The sequence below is a fragment of the Microtus pennsylvanicus genome, chromosome 12, assembly GCF_037038515.1.
Source record: "Microtus pennsylvanicus isolate mMicPen1 chromosome 12, mMicPen1.hap1, whole genome shotgun sequence".
Classification (NCBI taxonomy): Eukaryota; Metazoa; Chordata; class Mammalia; order Rodentia; family Cricetidae; genus Microtus; species Microtus pennsylvanicus.
The window spans coordinates 56786323-56808418 of NC_134590.1; positions in this window are offsets into that span (position 1 = coordinate 56786323).

Consider the following 22096-nt stretch of genomic DNA (forward strand, 5'->3'; position numbering starts at 1 on the left):
AATATATCTAATTAAAATAAAAAATATAATCAGATCACAAAAGGCAAATAATTCTGATTATCAGAGACATTATAAAGCAAGTTACAAATTCTGTGAGGATACCCCAGTGCTTTGAATAATGGTAACTTAGTTAATCTTACACTCTTACTATTATTGATAATAAATAATGTCTATTATTAATTTACAGTTTTAAATCTTTAAAATGTTACTTCACAAAATCAAGACTTGAGTCTACATTGAAGAGGACTCATTTTAACATCTTAATTAAAATAATAAATAATCTCATAAAGATTAAATTCATAAGTAAAAAGTGTGATTTCACAATGAAAGAGATGTTGTTTCTAAAAGCCTATTGTAAATACTGGGGTTCTTAAATAATGGGAGACTCATTATTTAATCAATGGGACTACTCTTGAGAGAAAACTCTCACACTAGTTTTTAAAAGGTCAGCCCATGCTATAACTCATACACAAGTATCCTCTTTCTTTGAAAGTATCTCCAAAATCTTGAGAGCAAAAATTTTCTCACATTTAATAAAGATCTATTGTGTTACATGGTGGAGTTTTAGAAATCCAATTGTTAGACTATTATGAACTTCCTGAAGTCTGAAACCTATTTAGAACTAGAAGAAGGTCAATCATATAATCTACTTTCTTGTTGATGAGCATTGTTTAGATGCTATGTGATTAATGACCACAATGAAATTATCTAATATGGCTCCTCCTATAAATAAAATATTCCTTTCGTCTGACTTAGCAAGGAGTGTGTATGACTGAAGATGGAATAAAGAACAAAAATCAAACAATAAGAAAGGCTCAAGCTTCCTATTCTTCTCTTCAACTACATGGACAAGACAAACCATATCTGTTATAGGCAAAAAAGAAAGGGATGAATATCTATAAGGGAGTATTAGCACCTGGCTGTTCTTGATGAGATCATGGGCCTTTTACCATGTAAAGATCAGAAAAGAAAGATGTATCAGTGATTTAAGTCACCAGGCTTGCTCCCTAAGGCTATCTGTAGACCCTATGGCTGATCATTGTCCTTTGGAAGCCTGAAAACAAGTTTTGCAGAACATCTAGTATTCATTCATAAGCACAACCCCCGCCCCATTTCCTAACATTGCTGTTTGGTTTTGCTTTTGGTATCTTCCTAGTGTTCAGTTTAACTCATACCCATTTTACCAGTGCTAAGTAAGACAGAATGATTTTTAACTTAGCTGTAAAGTAATATTCCCCCAAAGCTTTAAGGATATTATGTCTTTTATTGAATGTATTCATGGTACCCATTATGTTAACTCTTGTCTAATTAATGAACTACCAGTCAACAGTTGTGGTGCATATTTGTAATTCCAGGAAGGTTAACACAGAGATGAATGAAGTAATCCAACCAGCTACTTCAGTATCTTTCCAGTTTCACCTGAGACTCTGGCGCCTACAATCCAAACACCGTTTTGAGGAAAAGACCTCCTTCTTGTAGGAACACATTCCTTTCATCATCAGTCTTGCTTCCCTCCATTTTCTTCTAATGGAAAGAAATGGACACTCTGGGCTACACGGTGTAAACCAATCTCAAAGAAAGCAAAATGGAAAAATCAGTTCCACGTATTACTTCATTAAAATACTCCATTCAAATACTTCATAATAAAATGCCTCTAAATTTACAGTTAAGCACTGTACCGCTATCAAAGTCTCAGAGATTGAGTGTTTTAAATACTTTAGCCTTCAGGTTAAATTAGTAATATTATTTTTATTTTTATTAATTTTCCTTATACAATACATCTTGGCTGCATTCTTCCTTCCTCCACTCCTTCCCATTTCCTCCCAACTCCCTTTTCCTCCCCAATTCCCTAGATCAACTCCTTCCATGTTTTCCTTCAGAAAAGAGCAAGCCTCCCAGGGATATCAGTAGTTGAACACTGTTTAAGAAGATACAATAAGACTAGGCACAAACCCTCATATTGTTGCTAGATGAAACAACCAAGTGGGAGGAAATGGGGTCTCAAAAGCAGGAGATGAGTCAAAGATACCCCCACTCTCACTGCTAGGACTGTCATTAAAAACCCAAGGTAAATAATCACAAGATATTTGCAGACAATCTATTATATATCCATGTGACTCTGGGATTGCTGCTTCAGTCTCTGTGAACCCCTGTGAGTCCTCCTTAGCTGACTTTGTGGGCCATGTTTTCCTGGTATCTGCAACCACTCTGACTTCGATAATCCTTTCCCCCCCTTTTCTGTGGGGTTACCAAAGCTCCATCTAATGTTTGGATATGAGTCTCTACATCTGCTTTAGTAAGCTACAGGAGGAAGTCTCTTTGAAGACCATTGGCTTAGGCAACAATCTATGAGTATAGCCAAATATCATTAGGAATTATTTTATTGACATTTTTTTTTTGCCAGTTGTGGTGGTTACACCCTAAGACTCTGAGACAGCTTGCTTCCTATTCTGCCCAGGCAATGGTGGGTAGGGGCACCTTCTTTTGTCATGAGCCTCAAGTTATACCCATCATTGTTTGGCCACTTCAACAAACTTTGAGTCACCATTGCCCCAGCAAATCTTACAAACAGGAAAGTTTGTAGGTCAAAGGTTTTGTGGCTGGTTTGGTGTGTCAACCACTGGAAGCCTTTCCGGATAACAGAAGATGGTTGGTTCAGGCTTCATACTCTCCATTTCGAGGAATCCTTACTAGGGTCACCCTCATAGTTTGCAGAATATTACCACTGCACTAGGTTTCTACCTTGTCACCCAAAGTGCCTCCCTCCCCCAATTCCAGTCAGCTCTTTATATACCCTCTCCTTTAGTTTCTCACAGTTCTGCTTGATCCCTCCTTTACCCACCCCCAACAGTATCCAGTCCACCCGCAAAACCTATTTTATTTTCTCTTCCCAGAGAAAGCCATGAGTCCATACTAGAGTTCTCCTTGTAATTTATCTCTCTGGGTCTGAGGATTGCAGCATGATTATCATTTGTTTGACAGTTGATGTCTGTGTATAGATGAGCACCTACCATATTTGTCTCTCTGGGTCTATGTTATCTTTCTTAGGATGATATTTTCTAATTCCATCATATGTTTGCAAATTTCATGATGTCATTTTATCAAACTCATGAATAATACTCCATTGCATAAATATACCACATTTTCCTCATCCATTCTTTGATTGAGGAACATCTATGGTAGGGGAGTGGGGGGAGGGGGCGATGTGTGCGAGGAGGGGAGGGAAATAGGAAACGGGGAGGAGGCAGAAATTATTTTTGCAACAACTAAAAAAATAAAATAAACAAACAAAAAAAGAAAATATACACATATTTATTTTAAAAAAGCTTCTATAAACATTGGTGAACAAGTGTGCATGGAGCATCTTTTAGGTATATTCCCAAGAGTGGAATAGTGGGGGCATTTATTTTGTGAAGTAGATGGAATCTGTAGATTGATTTTGGTAGGATGGCCAATTTTACTATGTTAATTCTATCAGTCCATGAGCATGAGTGATCTTTTCATCTTCTGATATGTTATTAATTTCTTTCTTCAAAGACTTGAAGTTTTATCACACACATCTTTTATTTTTATTGTTAGTGTTACTCCAAGATATTTTACACTCATTGAGTGTATTATAAAGGCTGTTATTTCCCTTATTTCTTTCTAATTCTGTTAGTCATTTTTATTTAGGAGAGCTACTGATTGTTTTTTGTTGTTAATCATGTATTCCACTATTTTGTTGAAGGTGTTTATCACATATAAGAATTACCTGAAAGATTTCTTTGGGGTTGTTTATGTGTACCATCATATCATCATTCTTTATCAAATACTTATCTTTTCCAGTTTTTTTCCAGAACAACAGAATGGGAAGTTCCCTCCAAGTCTCTAAAAGCAGATGAGTTATTCAGAATTTCTCCTCTATAATAATTTTTGAGGCTTCAGTGGAAAATAGGATATTTTAGACTTCTTCATGCTCTGCTCTAAACATTCTCCCTCCATTGACTAACACTAACTATAAATATATAATGATTATCATGGCCAGATTCTTTGTTGGGGTTTATGGGCATAGCAATGAATAAAGCAGAAATACATCTCTTTGTGAAAGAAAATTGTCTCTTGTATCTAACTGGGATCAAAGTCAGCATCCTCTCGCATCCATATCAACTAAAATCTGCCTTTTCCCTAAATTATTTTCTAATGAATTCAACAAACTATTTCAACATTTTCCCCCTTTTATATGAATCACTGCTGGCCTCCATGACCAAATTTCCATTTCAAAGATATAGCCTTTTTATTTTATGAACACAATCTTTTCATCAGCAGGCTTGATTCCTTCTATGTTCTTCTAATGGAAAGAAAAATAAAACATAATTTTAAATTAATGAATTTCCCAAGTGTATTCAAATAGTAGAGGCAAACAGTTAATATGGGCTCAATCCTTTCACAGTTTTTTTTTGAAATTTATTTATATATTTTAATGTGTATGAGTATTTGTCTGAATGCATTTCTGTATATTACATGTAAGCAATACCCATGAGGACCAAAAAATGGTGCTGGGAACACTTTAACTAGAATTACAGAGGGTTGTAAGCAACTGTGTGGGTATATCAAATTAAACCCTGATCCTCCAGGAGAACAACTTAACCACTAAGCTATCTGTCCTTCTCTGCCACAAGCATTTCCAATGATTTTACTTTAATTCTTAATATTTTAACTGAACATTGCTTTCATTTTTCTCTATCCCATGCTGAGATAATCTCTATTTAGTTGGGACCTATGAAGGTTAATAGTGATTGTCAACCTCACCAGATTTAAAGTCACCAGCAATTTAACTCACTGGGCATGACTGTGAAGGATTTTCTAGACTGGGTTTGTTGAGAAGGAAGATCCATGGGCATCACCGCGACATTGGGTGAGATCCTAGACTAGATTAAAAAGTAGAAGACGGACAGAGTGGCAGTAGTCATCTTTCCTGTGTCTTTTGACTTTGTTTATAATGTCACTAGTTGCTTACTCTCCTATTACCGTTTCTTTTTTTTTTTTTTAAATAGACTGTTTCCTCAATGTGTGAGCACTGATGAGCCCATTTTCCTTTACGTTGGTCCTGTTAGATAACCTGCATCAACATCACAAGAATCTACTATACAATCTCATTCCTTTTAAAATGTAATTATTAGCAATATCATTAAAGCTGAAGTGATAATGTTATACCCAGATGTCTTTATTTGGGCTATTACAAAGTTGGCCATTTATTGTACAATGTACACTCAGGCATGTACATATATATAGCATTTGGTTACCTCCTGGGGTTGTTGTGGAAGCATAAAAATAAACACACACAAAATTGACAGATGGCTCTGAAAGGAATACTTTCTAATTTTCTAATTCCATCAACACACATCCTAAAAGGATTCTCCCTTTTTACCATGCAGCTTGCAATGTGAAAAATGTGGGCCAGGAGTGATTTTCTTTCCTTTTTTCCTTACTGGAATGTAGGGTAAAAGATAAGCCTTTTTATCAGCTTCCTTCAGCAGCACCCAAGACCTTTCCTGGGTGATGCTTACTCCATTTCTCTTTTCTCATGCACAGAAAGTTGGGTTTGATCTCATGTGGATCACATAATTCTTTCCTTTTGCAGAGAGCTTTTGGTCTTTGGCTTCTTTTGATAGCATAGCATCTGCATCACACCCCAAAAGCAATGTATCAGGTAGTCAATTACAGCTTTTATTCAGAAAAAGCAGATTTCAAATCACAGGTGCTTGCTTTATTAGCTCTATGCCATTGTGGGGAATTTTTTTCTTAAGTTTTCTCATATTGTAAATTTAAAATTCTATCTCTGTACCTAACAGAGTTTTCTTGAGAATAAATTAGATATTAAAGGTAAAAACATCTTTCATAGCATCCAGAACACTATTACAACTCATTTTTGCAAATGTGAGCATCCTGAGATGCTGTTAAGACAAAGAGACCTAGGATTTTCAAAATCTGCCTTGTAAAGAACGCTGCTACTTTTCTCTGTAAATGTCTAAGATAGATCTTCACAAATGGGGGAGGAAACCAGCAAAGGACTGAACCCATTCCATACATTCCATATTCTATCTATCTATCTATCTATCTATCTATCTATCTATCTATCTATCTATCTATCTATCTATCTATCTATCTACCTATCTATCTAGCTATCTAGCTATCTAGCTATCTAGCTATCTACCTATCTAGCTATCTAGCTATCTATCATCTATCTATCTATCTCTATCCATCTATCATCTATCTATACATTAGTCTCCATATATGGATATTATATTCATATTTTTATTCATATATATATTTATCTATATATGGAAATATGTTCTCTCTATGTGTTTATATATGTTAATATATTAATCTTATATTCATCAGAAACTCTCCTGACCTCAACTTTGAGTGTTCATATGTAAAGAAGACATTCTGGTTTTCGTCACACCCAGTTCCACATGTGAAATACTGGCCAACACTTACCACTTACTGATAAATATACGATGGTTACTGGTGCCAGATTCTATGATAGAGGTAGGGATTCCATGATTGAGTTAAAAATTCGATTATAGAGGTAGGGATTCTATGATGGGTGTAGGGAATCTGTGATAGAGATAGAAATTCTATGTAAAGGCAGAAATGCACTGCTGAGTGAAGCAGAAAGATGCTCATACCTTTGAAAGTAAGCCCTCTTTTATTTCTAGCCGGAATTCAAGGCAACATAATTTCTGATCTATTTGAAGCAAGACTAACACACATGCATTTTTTCTTCTTCTCAGAGATCTATTAGAGAAGAACATTGACCTGGTATCTTAAGATAGTTGGCTTTTCTGTTACTTCCTAAAGCCTACTTTTCTAAAATAAAATTTTTTAATTCAGTATGATTTTGTGTAAGTTCAAATCAGCTTTTATGCGCCCAGTCAATAATAATGCTCAGCTTCACTTGGAAGTTTGCTTGTCTCAGGTGTTGAGTGTGGCAAATGTTGCAAAGCAGCTAGAAGATACTGGTCTATAAAGAAACACAAGCTCCATTCAAAAGATACAAAACCTTGAAAACAGCCTGTTTATTTTAGGAGACTGGTGGGAGGGACTATGATGATAGGAGATGCTAAGTGAGACATGTAGCCTTGTCAACAAGGCTGTATATACTGTGCATAGACCTTAGATGGGCTTAGCACCTGTCTGTGACATGGCATATCTATCTACATAGTGAGGGTTATAGATCAACTCTAAAATATACATATATATGTGTGTATATATATATATATATATATACACATTCATACATACATATATGCATGTATATATATATATATGTTATTTTGTAGGCTGTATGATTTAATTACCCACTTCTCTATTCTAAACCTCTAATACTGAAAGTAGTGCAGATCACATGTCTACCAAAGAATATAACTGTATGACAATGAAATTTTCATCCTAAATCACAGTGGTCTATCTTCACTATTGGGGCTGGTAATGTGATAATTCTTTACTGAATGTTTTCTAAAGACCATGACTTTTGTAGGGCTGTCACTGTTCTGGGGAGAAGCTACATATGCAAGTATACTAACTGCAGACAGGGAGCCCATAACAGATCAAAGTATAGGCTGCAGGGTAGAAGGTGAATTACAATGAGATATAAAGTCATCTCTAGATGATCAGCCTTTCAACAGCATTGGTGTCATAGATAGGACAACACAGGTGTCAACAACATATTTAAAAACCTTATAGCATTGGATGGAGGACAACAGCCTGAGAATATACACACATATGCATATGTGATTTAATGTATACATATATATGTGTATAACAATTCATGTCTATACAAATGTATGTCATCTATATTTGTTTCTTATACCTTGTGTATATCTTAAATGCTTATAGAGATGAATACTTCACATTGGTATGGGTCCTTGTTTATTGATGCAAATTTTAGGTCAATTTTGTTATATGTATATTTCTGCTCTTTATTAATGTTCAACTCACTTAAAAGTATAATGTATAATTAAGGAATACAGGTTAATAAATAGTGATCTATAATAGTCAAGCTTGTTGTCATGTTAGTTAGGTTTTCAAGATATACAGAGATATATTTAAGATGGATAGGTACTCTCCAAACCTTTCAAATACTAACAGAATATGGCATTTAAAATGTTTTAAGAACTTATGACTTTTCATGACAACAAGCTACATCCACTCCTGACAGCACCAATCTACTTCAAGAGGAAGATGGGCATCAAAGAGGTTTCTTATGTGTTGTAATAAGGCTGCTTGTTGGTTCTTCTCAGCTCTGAAACAATCACACAGAAACTATATTATTAAATTAGCTCTAACTTCTTATCATCTAAACCTTACATCTTAATTTAACCCATTTATTTTAATCTGGGTATCACAATGTGATTCTGGCAACTGTCTTTGGTGGGGCTACATGGCTTCTCTCCAGACTCTGCCTACTTTCTCCCAGCATTCAGTTTAGTTCTCCCCTGCCCCCACCGAGTTCTGTTCTACTCTATCAGGCCAAGCCAGATTCTTTATTTACCAATGGTATTAATAACATACAGAGGGGAATCCCACATCACTTATGGAGTTTGTTAGACATTTGTGCAATAAACTTCTCTTGCCTGAACTGCTTGGTGGTATACTGTATAAACTGGACATGCAGGATCCACAGAAAAAATGTCTGCTAAAGTTACCTAAAGAAGGTGAAAGCGGTCTTCGGGGTTCCTGCTTCATGAAAGTGTCTGCCAGACATTCTGAAGGACACAGAAGAAAATTACTGACAAACTGCCAATATAGTTGGAATTGTCTTTGAAATTTCCTGCTTCATGGAAAAGTCTTCCAGATACTATCAGGCTGCAGTATGAAGATGTAGGCCCCAATATTACAGAAGAATTTTTGGTGACTGTCCAGTCATCAAGATGTCTCTGTCTATTCTAGAGCTTTGGAAATTGCTTACAATGCACTTTTTGCTTACTTAGGTAATATTAATCCTTCTACTCTTTGATATAGTTGAAGAAGAGATAGTTATAGTTTTCCTTACTTATGATAAAAGATAAAGTAGATATAAATTTTATAACTGTAATTTTTTCTTAATACCTGCTTTGTTATGTGTAATTTTACTATGTTAAAGTTAAAACCTTCCTTTTTATTTAGGCAGAAACGGAAAAGTGATGTGTGATTCCCCTGTATATGCTGTGAATATGTTTTGTTGCCTTTAGTGGAGAAAGAGGCTACTTTCAGCCAATAGCTTAAGAAAGTAGATATACGAGGAAAATCTGAAGGGTGAGTAGACATAGTTGAGAGATGCCATGTAGGCAGCCACCACAGAAGAAAGACATGAGCAACCAGCCCAAATCTTACCAGTAAACCACGAGTCTCATGGTAAAATACAAAGTAGTAGAAATAAGTTAATTCAAGGTGTAAGAGTTAGTTAATAAGAAGCCCGAGCAATGTTGTGATTAATATAATTTCTGTGTGATTATTTTGAGTCTAGGCTGCCAGGAACCAACCAATAACCTCTACCAACACTTACAGTCAACACAGGAATTTTCTGTGCTAAGTATTTATTCTTATTCTGGATTTTTCTTCCTACCCTTTCCTTTTATTCACTTCTCTTCTCTTTGCCTTCCTTCTATCCTTTTATGCTTTCTCTCAGTGAACAAGACAATTTCAGAATTATTATCCTTACCTATATAAGAGTCATATTACTTACTTATGAAATATATTTAATTAGAATTGAATTGAGTCCCTCTCCAAATTTGCTAATTAAAACTCCAAAGTTAATATGAGGTCTTACTGGCAAGGGTCTTAATCTAATATGACGGCTTTATCCAATATTTTTATGAATAAAGGACATTTATCAAGGACGTACTTGCAAAAATAATAGAAGGCAAACAACAGGGTGACATATCTTCAAGTCTACAACTGTATATATAGAATATATCATCATGCTTGATTCTACATAGTTTTGTCAGTTATTCATAAGTGAAGAAATACAGAAAAGGTGCTAGAAAGAATGCCAAAGGGTCTTTTGTGTGTCATAAGTTTTGGAAGCGAGAACATAGTCCTGTTTGTACCTTAGCCTCATATGTCTAACTTCTAGAAGTACAGAACCACACGAGAAGCAGCTGTGTGTATTTTACAGTACTAACCATTGCAGAGCAGAAAGTTCAAAGTCCACCTTTTCAGTCACACCAGTTGTTCTTATTGATTCACTTACCTTTCTACCTTTTAGAATTTTAACAAGTGAAGTGGTGCATTAAAGTATCAAATATAATCACACCTTCTTCCCTCCATGTTAAGGGGTACTGTTGGTGAAATCTGCTTTTTCATTTCCTGGCCACCCAGACTCCTGAAACTATGACACAGAAATATGTATTAATTGTAATACCTTTTTTGCCAATAACTTAAGCATATTTCTGGCTATTATATCTTAAATAAAACCATTTCTATTAATCTGTGCATCGGCATGTGCTGTGCCTTAACAGCAAGTTTTTAGTGTGTCTCTCTCATGAAGGAGGCTACCTGGATTCTCCCTGACTCCACCTACTCCCTCTATATATTTTTTTCAGCCTGGCTTTACTCTGTTAAGTCATTGGACAAAAAGCTGGTTGTTTATTAATCAATGGCAATAAAACATATTCACAGCATACATCACCCCCACCATCCTTTCCTCTTTTCTATCTAAATAAAAAGAAAGTTTATAACTTTACAATAGCAAAATTACATATAACAAAACAGGTATCAAAAAAGAATTATAGTTACAACATTTATATATACTTTATCTTTTATCATAATTAAGGAAACTATAATTAAAACTATTTTTTTCTTCACTCCATCAAAGACCCCAGAAAGATATAACATTACCTAAGTTAACAGGAAGTGCACTGTAAGCAACTTCTAAAACTCTATAATTGACAAAAACATTTTGCTGACTGGCAGTCACCCAAAGTTCTTCTGTAATATCTGTAGGCATCCAATCTTCAGCCTACAGACCCATAGTATCAGCCATGAAGCAGAAAATTTCTAAGATGGTTCCCCCTATATTGGCAGTTTGTCAGTCACTTTCTTCTGTGTCTTGCAGAATATCTGGCAGACTCTTTCATGAAGAAAGCACACTGAAGGACTCTTTTACCTTCTCTAGGCAACTTCAGTAGTCATTTTTCTGTGGGTCCTACATGTCCAGTTTATACAACATAACATCAAAAAGTACAGGCAAGAGCAGATTTTGCCCAAATGGCTAACAAACTCCATAAGGATCCTCTTTGATGCCAATCATCCTCTTGAAGTAAATTGGTGCTGTCAGGAGTAGATGTGGCTTGTCAAGAAATGTCCTAAGTTCTTAAAATATTTTAAATGCCTTATTCAATAGGTCTTTGAAATTTTTGAAGATTATCTTCTAACTGAAATATATCTCTATATATTTAGAGAACCTAAGTAACATGGATAGAAGCTTGACTATTATAAATGACTATTTATTAACCTACATTTCTTTATTATACATTACATTTTTAAATGAGCTGCACAAACATGATACCTTAAAGAAGAACAGATATATACATATAAAAAATTGACCTAAAATTTGTATCAATAGAACAATATCAATACCAATGAAAAGTATTCATATATATAACATATCCCATTTAAATTAAATAATCATTTATATTCACATCATTGGGTGTAGTTCTTGCCAAACTGCTTCCTGCTACTTAGCTACATAGTCAACATGGAGCAAGAAGTTAAGGAAGGTATAACAAAATAGATAAATATAAAATCACACAAGCAAGAGGTAGACTTGGTCTTGAGGTAGATTGTTTCCTAATTTTCTGAGAAATAGCCATACTAATTTCCAAAGCAGCTGTACAAGTTCACACTCCCACCAGCTATGGAGGAGTTTTCCCTTACCCCAATCCTCTACAGCAAAAGTTGTCATCAGTGCTTTTGATCTTGGCCATGCTGACAGGTCTAAGATGGAATCTTAGAGTTGTTTTGATTTGCATTTCTCTGATGGCTAAGGATGTTGAGCATTTCCTTAAGTATCTTTCATCCATTTTATACTCGTCTGTTGAGAATTCTATGTTTAGGACTGTACCCCAGTTTTTGTTGGATTATTTGTTCTTTCTTTCTTGAATTCTTTGTATATTTTGGAGATCAGTCCTCTGTCCAATGTGGTGGTATTGGGAAGATATTTTCCCATTCTGAAGGTTGTCATTTTGACTTGTTGACTATATCCTTTGCTTTACAGAAGCTTCTCAATTTTAGGAGGTCCCATTTATTAATTGTTGCTCTCAGTATCTTGCTACTGGGGTTATATTTAGGAAGTGGTCTCCTGTGTCAATGCGTTCAAATGTACTTCCCACAATACCTCTGTTAGGTTTATACCCAAATAATGCTCAATCATACCACAATTACATGTGTGTAACTATGTTCACAGCAGAATTATTCTTAATAGCCAAAACCTGGAAACAACCTCGTTGCCCCTCAGCTGAAGAATGTATATAATGAAAATGTGCTACATTTGCACAATGGAGTACTACATAGTGGTTAAAAATTAATGGCATCTTGAAATTTGCAGGCAAATGGATCAATCTAGATGAAACTATATTGAGTGAGGTAACCCAGACATAGAAAGACAAATATAATATATACTTACTCATAAGTGACTTTTAGACATAAAAAAAGAAAAAAAACAGTTAAAGTCCTCAACCCCAGAGAACCTAGAATACAAAGAGGACCCTAAGAGAGACATACCTGGATCTACATAGCAAGGTGAAAAAGACAACATCTCTTGAGTAAATTGGGAGTGTGGGGGTCATAAAAGAAGGTAAAAGAGAAGAGGAGAGAAAGGAAAGGGAGCAGAGAAAAATGTATAGCTCAAAAAAAAAAAAACCAGTAAAACAGAGGTAGACTGAATAATTTAAGAAATACTGGCTAGAAATAAATTAAACTAAGGCCTGTCATTTATAAGTCATGTATCTCTGAGATTCATTTGGGAGCTGGGTGGCAAGGTCCCCAAAGAATAAAGATTAAAAAAATCCCAACGAACTACAAAAGCCTACAGGAGGGATATAGGATGGTTGTCCCAGCAACGGCAATGCTCTCTTTAACCCACCTCTAATGCTCCATTTGACATTCCTTGTACCCTGGAGAGGATAGAAATAATAAGTGGAGTTAAATATCAACACTATGACCTTAATCATCAAAAGGCTAAAGCTTTTCAAAATTACTTAAACTTTGTAGCCTTCTATTGTCTTCAAATTTGCTATGTAAAATCAATGAAAGAATTAAATTTTAAAAGTTGTAATTTCAATTTTTTCTTAATACATTATTAAGAAGATGTAATGATACAATATAAACATTTGAAGTTATAAACTTATTTTCAATAGTGCTTACTAAATTATCGAAGCAATTAAAATAAAGTATATAACAAATACGTACATGGGTATTATTATTATCCTTTTAAGATGAATTACTGCATGCAAAGATTTTGAAAACTGCAAGCCATTATTATCATCATTGCCCTTTTAGTCATTTATAATGAGATTATTTCTTAGCAGTAGTAGGTACAAAATAGGATAAAAGAGAGAATCTATTTTAATCATTAGATATTAGCAAATAATATTTTGTTCTTGCTTTTTTTTTGGTGGGTTCTCTGTGTGGGACCAATACAGTGACCATTTTGAATATACTCTACACATTGTAGAACACCACTTGCATGGATGGTTACAGAGGGCCTTTCTCAGGTTATGCTTTCTTCACCTAGCTCTACCAAGACCCCTCAGTCTTTTAAATGACTTTTAATGAATTCACCAGTCACTTCCCTCATTCACTATCTCATATGCCAATAGTATCTGTAAATTTCCTCTTAAAAACACAAGGAAGCTTTCTACTTTAAGTTATCTTTCAGTCTAGTAAAGTTAACATTCAAGACATACCATGACAATGACACTTAAAACAAATAAAACCTTCCAAATAAAGTAAGTAATTGTCTACTTATTCTCAGTATTGCTGCCAAATTCTGAAAGAAACTATGTCTTTATCTTATACTTATACCTATATCTATGTAGTGATATGTGTTGTCATGCATGCACATGCACACATAAACATATACACATATATGTATATATTTGGGAAATGATATTTATATTGATCCATTATTTCTTGGGTTCTGTTCCTAGTCACTCTCTAGCCTTTTGCATAATGTTTTGATGGCTAGAACCCTTGGGATATGCTCATCTTTGTTTCTTATTGGTCAGAAAGCAGAAAGAAATGGTAGAGAAAGGGACCAGAGGTGATATATATCCTTGAAGACAAATTCCAGTGATCTTCTTTCTCCAACTAGTCCCATTTCTGAATGTTCATCACCATCCCTCTGCAATAGTACCGTTATGTTATGAATTCATCAAGGGATTAATCCATTCATTAGTGCATGGCCCTTGGGCTCAGATTGTTTCTATAAACTGAATCACAGCCACAACCAGAAGTGTGCTTCACCCATCCCATAGGCATCCTTAATTCAATCAAAATGACACTCAAAATTAACCATCACAGAGTTCATTTCCTAAGAGTTCAGATATCACAGGAAATGAATGTGGAAGGCAGTATGTGTTCTTTTGGAAATGGACTAACCTGGTTCTTATTTTTTATGCTGTGTAGTCAACATTGCTCACTGCTACCAACTGTATATGCATAGATGTGGAAATAATGATTAAGGTCTAAGATTTTCCAGTCATCTACAACTGCTAACTGAAGCAACTTGTCACTGAATGTATCAGCGTCATAGTGACAGCTGAGGCTTAATATCAAAACTAAGCTATAGTCTTAATTTCCCTTCTTATGCGTACGACCTTGTGTAAGTTTCCCAGGACATTCTGAGAAAGGGACAGCAGGATCAATTAGTGTGTTCATTTTTTTCATTTGTTTCAGAGAAAATGTCCCCAGCAGTGGGATTCAACATCACCTGTGCTGCTGTGAATGCATTTAAGCCAGTTGGCTTAGTTCTTCTGTGATTTTTGTGATTGATGAGTTATTCTATTTCTGTGACAGAGTTTCTCTGGGAGAAGCAACCTGCACTGGGGCAGATTGCTAACAATATCATTATGATTTTATTATTGTCCTGGTTCTGGAAATCCATAACTTGGTTTTATATTAGCACATTACTCAAGTGAGACAGTGGGAAGCAAACACTTCTGGTGTAAGGCAGCATGTGCCACCTGGCTTTTGGAAATGTCTGTGCAGATGCTTTGGAAATGAGCATCTGAGTGGACTGAGAGGGACAAAAGGTCGGCTTCCATCCTTGTCCATCTGTACCCTGTGTGTGAGGTCATCGTCTCGCAAAAAAGGAGACACAAAAGATCCACTAACATTTGGAAGATGAACGCAGACTCACCAAGTGGTAAATATGCCTATTAAGCTTAGAAGCATGCATCAATTTCTTTGGCAGTCTCACACCAGCAAATTCTAATGTTGTTAGAACAGAAACACCCAAGTGGGACCTGAAATGGATAGGTTTTAATTTAAAGAAGATTAAAAATAAATCCTGCAGCCTAGAACAATAAAGAGAAATTGGCATAGAAATCTGACCAAAATCTAACTTTTCATTCATGGAGACTTAGATTAGGAAAGCTTGGGAAGATAAGGAATGAAACAACTTAGATCCTGAATTGCAGATTGAAATGCAATATACTATAGTTTATATCAAATTGTAGTCTGCTGTGAGTGTTCTGAAGTTGCCAAGTTGATGTAATTATTTATGGCACCTTAAGATTCAGAAACGGATGTTCTCAGTGCTGGAGATGGAAATCCAAATATCATGGTGCTTTTCTGGTTGATTAATTCAGAGGCATCATGATTTGTCTTGTGAACAGCCATCAGAACATTACAGGGTTCACTCATGAGCCTCTGGATGAGCCCGCTTTTTTCTCAACTGCATTTCGTGAAGGTTACCTTCCATTTGAAATAAAACCTACCTTTATGACGTCATTTTTCAAACTAATTTGCTTCTTTAAAACCCTTTCCCAAAAGTGTGTGGTCCTGAGAGTTAAGTCTTCAGTGTATTACTTTTAAGGACACCTAATTTAGGTAATGAAACATATGCAGACAAGTTAATAGATGATGATGATTCATATTTTACAAACTAACTGTACTTTCCTCGCCCCTCCCCTTAACTTCTCCCTCCATCTCCTGTAGCCCCCAGATCTTCAACCTCTCTGACTCCTCCAAGAAAAGAATAGACCTCTCAGGGACATCTACAAAGCACGGCATAATATGCAACAATAAGACCAGGTACATAACGTGCCATCTTATCAAGGCTAGAAGAAGTGACCTAATAGGAGGAAAAGGGTCCAATAAGTAGACAAAAGAGTCCGTAAACTCTCATACTCTGTTAGGTATCCCACAAGAAGACCAAGCTACTCAGCCATAACATATAAGCAGGGGCCAATGTCAGACCCCTACAGGCTCCCTGATCTCGGTGAGCCCCGTGAGTGTCTGTCAATCAATTCTGCCTGTCATGTTGTTTTGATTTCTCTGACTTCCCTAGTTACTCTGACCCTTCCTCTTCTCCTCCTTAGGACTCTCCAAGCTCCACTTGAGGTTTGGCTGTGGGACTCTACATCTGGTCTCATTGGTTGCTGAATGAAGTCTCTCTGTTATCTTTGATGAGGATTCTGCTAGTCTCCAATCCCAGAACACTCTGCAGGTTTTGTGATTGGGTTTGTATCCTGATCTGTCCACTAGAGGCCTCCCCTGGTTCCAGAAGATGGGTGCTTGCTGCAGGCTCCCATTTCTCAGTCTTTGCTAGGGTTACTCTAGTAGATTGTATGGAGTTTTCATTGCACTAGCTTTTGAACTTGCCACTGAAATGCCTCCCAATCCCAATAATTTCTATCAGTATTTCTTTCCTCCTCATCCCAGTTGATCCCTCCTGTTCCCAACTCCACCCATCCCCAGTCCGCAAGCAAAATCTATTCTATTTCCCCTTGCCATAGAGATCCTTGCCTCCTCCTTAAGCCCTGTTACTTGGCTTTTCTGGGTCTGTGGCCTGTGGTAGGATTATCATTTATTTAACAACTAATATCCTCTTTTAAGTGAATATGCACCATGTTTGTCTTTATGGGTCTGGGTTGCTTCACTCAGGATGATTTTTTTATCGAATTCCATCTATTTGTCTGCAAATTGTTTTTAAGAGCTGAATAATATTCCATTGTGTAAATGCACCACATTTTTTTATCCATTATTTAATTGAGGGACATCTAGGTGGCTTCCAATTTCTGGCTATTATGTATAAAGCTGCTATGAAAATAATTGTGTTAGATAATTTAAAGTCTTTTACTAAAACAAAAATGGAATTCTGAAAGGCTAAGAATAGTTCCATCTAATTCATTAAAAATGGAGACTGAGTGGGGAAAAGCAGAGCATTATTCCAACCTCCTCCAGAATGCCCTTCGCTTCATCAATTAACATTCAGGGACATTGGTACTGGGTAGGTCGATGAAAGAACACAGCAGTCAGAATGTATTCACCTCCTTCTGGGGTATGCAGAGTCACTGAATGTCAAGAACAAACCTCTGCTATGAGAACTACTCATTTAATCCATCACAAAACTTCTTTAGCCATTGAACTTAAAATAAGTGTACATGCAGCGTTGGCTAAAATATTTGGATAATGTATGTATTTTTCACACTTAAAATGTTAAGATGTTTACAGTATGGCATATGAATGAACATACATATTTATTTAAAAAGTACATTGAAGACAAGCATGAATTACTTTCAAATCCATGAGATTGAAGTTTTCACTTGAAACTTTACAGAATTCTAATGCAGTACCCTTATTTCCGTATGTGTTCAGCTACTGCAAATCTAAAGGAATTTATTTATGCTAATGTGTATCAAGTCTGACATTCTGAATATAATTTCTTCAAGGTAAATACATAAATGCAGTATTGCTTTGTCCAAATTAAGACACAGCACATTGAAAATCATATCTGTCTGTCTAGTCACCATTTTTAGATGGTTCAGGGTGACAGAAAGAGAACAGATACACAAACAGAACCTAACTGTGGAATCCTGCACTCTCAGCTCAGCTCCCAACATGTCTCGTTCTCTGACATTGTTCTGCTCAGCTTTTTGTGCACTTCAAATGCCTGGGTGGGTGTACTGTGAGGAAGCCATGCCAGGCTTTGGATGAGTGTAGACATGCTGAGCACCTTCTCAGGACAAGCATAAGTCCTATGAATAAAAATACTAGTAGATTCCAATCTCTACAAGCTCACTTCACCTTTGGTTTTGAGTCTTTTCCAACATGACCCTCCAAATCAAGTAGAAGGCAATCTGCATTCCTGGCTTTCCACCATCACAAATACAATCAAACAGACATTTTGAAATGCTGAGTTTTAAAGCAGCTTTCTATAGAAAGAGATATCAGAATACAATTTGATTGTCAATAGGGACATTTCTGTGTCAAATCAAAAGTATGCAGCACTAGCTGAATTGAGAAGGTAATCTCAAGGAGGCTGGAGTTAAATATCATGAAACCTGTCAGGTGAGAGAGGAAACTACAGGGAAATTCTAGAAAGAATGTAATTGTTACTTAATAGCAACCAGGTTTGGCCACAGGATGATGTAAAATATTATCAGGCATGTTTTCTTGTGTCTTTATTCTCAATACTCAGGAGTCAGAGACAGGTGGCACATTTCTGAGATCATGGCCAGCCTGGCCTACAGAGTGAGGTACAGGACATCAAGGCATCACAGAGAAGGTTTGTTTGAAAAAATCTTTTTTAAAGTGAATATTTGGTTTAAAATCTAATTAAATTGCTGGGAGGTGGTGACACATGCCTTTAATCCCTGCAGCGCACAACACCTGTCTGCGCTCTATGTACTACCATACAATTTGCGAGATTCAGGAAAAGGGGCTGGAGGTTGAAACATACAAAGACACACACAGACAGAGAAACAGAGACAGGGACCTCTAAGTCACTGGTAAGAAGCCCTTTTATTCAATAGCACCATGGAGGCTTATATACCCAACAGTCAAGTGGGACAACAGGTAAAAACCTCATCCTCTGATCCTCAAGGCCAAGACAACAGGTGCTTGTGAAGCAGAGCTGGTAAACAACGTTGACCCAGCTTTCAATAACTCAAATTAGAAGGAAAGTAAAGATCTCTAGCAGGGAAAAGCATCTGGAGGCCAGGACTCCGAATGGTCCCAACATCTCCCCCTTAAACTTTTTATAAGACAGAAGACCCTTCTGTCTTAAGTCATCTCAGAAGAGTAAACTCTTCCCTGTCTTGGCAGGCCCTCTTCTGTAGAAGTTGCCCATCTACAGAGGAGTCTTCATTGTGCAGTATTTGCAACCAAACCTAGGGTACATCTGAGTTACTGGCCTACAGGCTCAGAAGGATTTGCTAAGTGACTGTATGTTGTATTCTCATGGATTGTCTGATCTTACAATTACACGGAATTCAGAGACGAATGCCCATGGGGACAGGTGTTAAGATTGCCAGCAAGAGGGTCCACAATCACCACTGGACCCAACCACCCATTTGGGCTATAGTATTCTACCTACCCTATGGCTAAAATGGGGTACACAGGTATCAACAATCTGGTGTGCTAATTGTAACATTTCAAGAGCTATTCAAGTAACCATTGAGCTGTTTCACAACATAAGAGGCATTAGCAATATTAACAGATGTCACACAAATGGAATGATAAGTGTGAAAAAGACATTTGTTGTACAAGCCATAAGTCCACCTGCTCCTACAATAGGGCAGTCTGTTGATTTAAATTCAAAAGTCCAAATTTAATGTGGACATTCAGGGCATTCTGAGTCTGAAGAGCATGGTTGATTTATCTTGCCAGTTTATCCACAGTGTCCAACACCAATGATGTTTGCACCATTGCCAGTCCTGCGACCATGGCTGTAGCACCAGACACCCTGATGACAGCAACCACCACAGCTGTCACTCCAAAGTCTCGTTTCTCTCGATACAGGGTCATCTCAGTCTGCTTAGTCTTTTTGGTAATTGGCAGTGGTATGATGGCTGGTACCCGAACCAACAAAGCAACACTGGAGTGGTCAACCCTGTAGTCGCTCAGGCCACAGTTTCTGAAAAAACCACCAAGAATATCTTTTCCCCCAAAGGGGATATTCCATACTTCAAAAATGGAAAAAAGAAAGAACTAAAACATAAACATGGGATTTACAAGTAAATACCATCAGTATATAAATTACTTGACTCATCAGGAAACATTTGTAATGCTAGAATACAGGCTGTTGTTTCAGCTGCTTGAGCAGAGACAATGCCAAGAGGTGTTTGGGATACTAGACCTTGAGAAACTACCACAGCATTTCCTTTGGGGGAACCGTCTGTAAAAACTGTTCGCGCTCCCACCAGAGGCCTGAATTTTACTATCTGTGAAAAGATAATAGGATGATTTTTAAAGAAACTTTACCATGAATGTTGGGGATAATGGCTATCAATTATTGCATCAGTTCATAATAAATATAGAGTTCACTCATTATATTGCTGTAAATGTAACAATTGATCTTTATCATAGGGAGTACACTTTTGTCTTGAAATTTGCCAAAGGGTTTGTATTCTCATTTTCCTAGCTTTCCAAAGCAATCGCAGAACTCATAATATGGCATAACATGAGAAGAAACAGGCATATGTACCCACATAATAGGTCCAGATTGCCAAAAAACTCCAGTTGGTGCAAAATGAGATGTTAACATTAATAATTGGATAGGCTTATCATAATCTACCCTTTGTAAATGCACCTGTTCTATACTCTGCATAAGCAATTTTAGAGCTCCTTCAGCAAATCCTACCAGCCCAGGCAGCATGCAGGCTCAGAGACATTCAGCAGCTACTATGCAGATTTCTCGGGTGCTACAGGAAAGCCTATTGCTTACACCACAGACTCTTGGGTATGCAGAGCCTGGAACTGCCACCGCCTTCTCCTTGCCCCACCGCTGCCTTCTCAGGCAGCCCAGCAGGGTTTGTGCTCCAGCTTGTCTCGGCTCCAGCACTTGTCGCATTTGCTGATACTCCTGGTGACACTGTGGCATCTGCCTGGCTGGGCGCCAACTGGGTCGGGGCAACACACCTTTCACCACAGCCACCTAGCAAAGCTCTGCTCCAGCTGCCTTCTAGTCCCAGCTGCATTTGTACTGGGTCCAAACTGGTGCATGAAGTGGAGCAGAACTCAGGGAAGCAGGCTTGCTGCTCCGGACCCCTGGAACCACTGAAGGGACCCAACTTAAACAGTCTTTTAGGGAATTCGAGCATAGTCCTGTCTGGCTTTTTCATGCTGAACGAGGATGCTGCATTCTGGGGGTATTTTACTGCAGCATTTCAGGGGGTCTCAGTGATTTAAACCACACGAATCTGGAATAAATCTTCAGGTTCTCATCCTCTGTGGCGACAAAAGCAGAACCTCTTTTCCAAAGCATCAAATCCTTAGGTCCATACCCTAAAGTCAAAATACCATTCTTAGCAGTTCCTAGAATCAAATGTCTTTCTCCCATCCAACACAAAAGACAACACAATCAACACAATACAATAACATACATCTGTACACATTTTATCTTTTTGAGGCCTTCAATTCACCCTCCTGCCTCCTGTTTCAGAGGGTGTCCAGTCTTATTCCCCAATATGTCTCCTTCGGCCAGGGACGACCCTGTCTGCTTCCCCCTTTTTCTCGGTTGGACTTCTACTTGCCGCCCCTGCACGGTCTGGAACCGAAACCCAAGTGAAAGGACATCAGGATTAACACATACCCCCAATCCACCCTCACCTTCCAAGGGAGACCACTCAGTGTTCCCCAGTTCCCAATCTCAGTGGGACCTCCATTTGCAGCACACACCACCTGTCTGTGTTCTATGCACTACCATACAGTTCGCTAGATTCAGGTAAGGGGCCAGAGGTTGAAACATACAAAGATGCACAGACCAAGAGACAGAGACTTGGACCTCTAAGTCACTGGTAAGAAGTCCCCTTTATTCAATAGCACCATGGAGGCTTATATACCCAACTGTCAAGTGGGCCAACAGGTGAAAACCTCATCCTCTGATCCTCAAGGTCAAGACAAC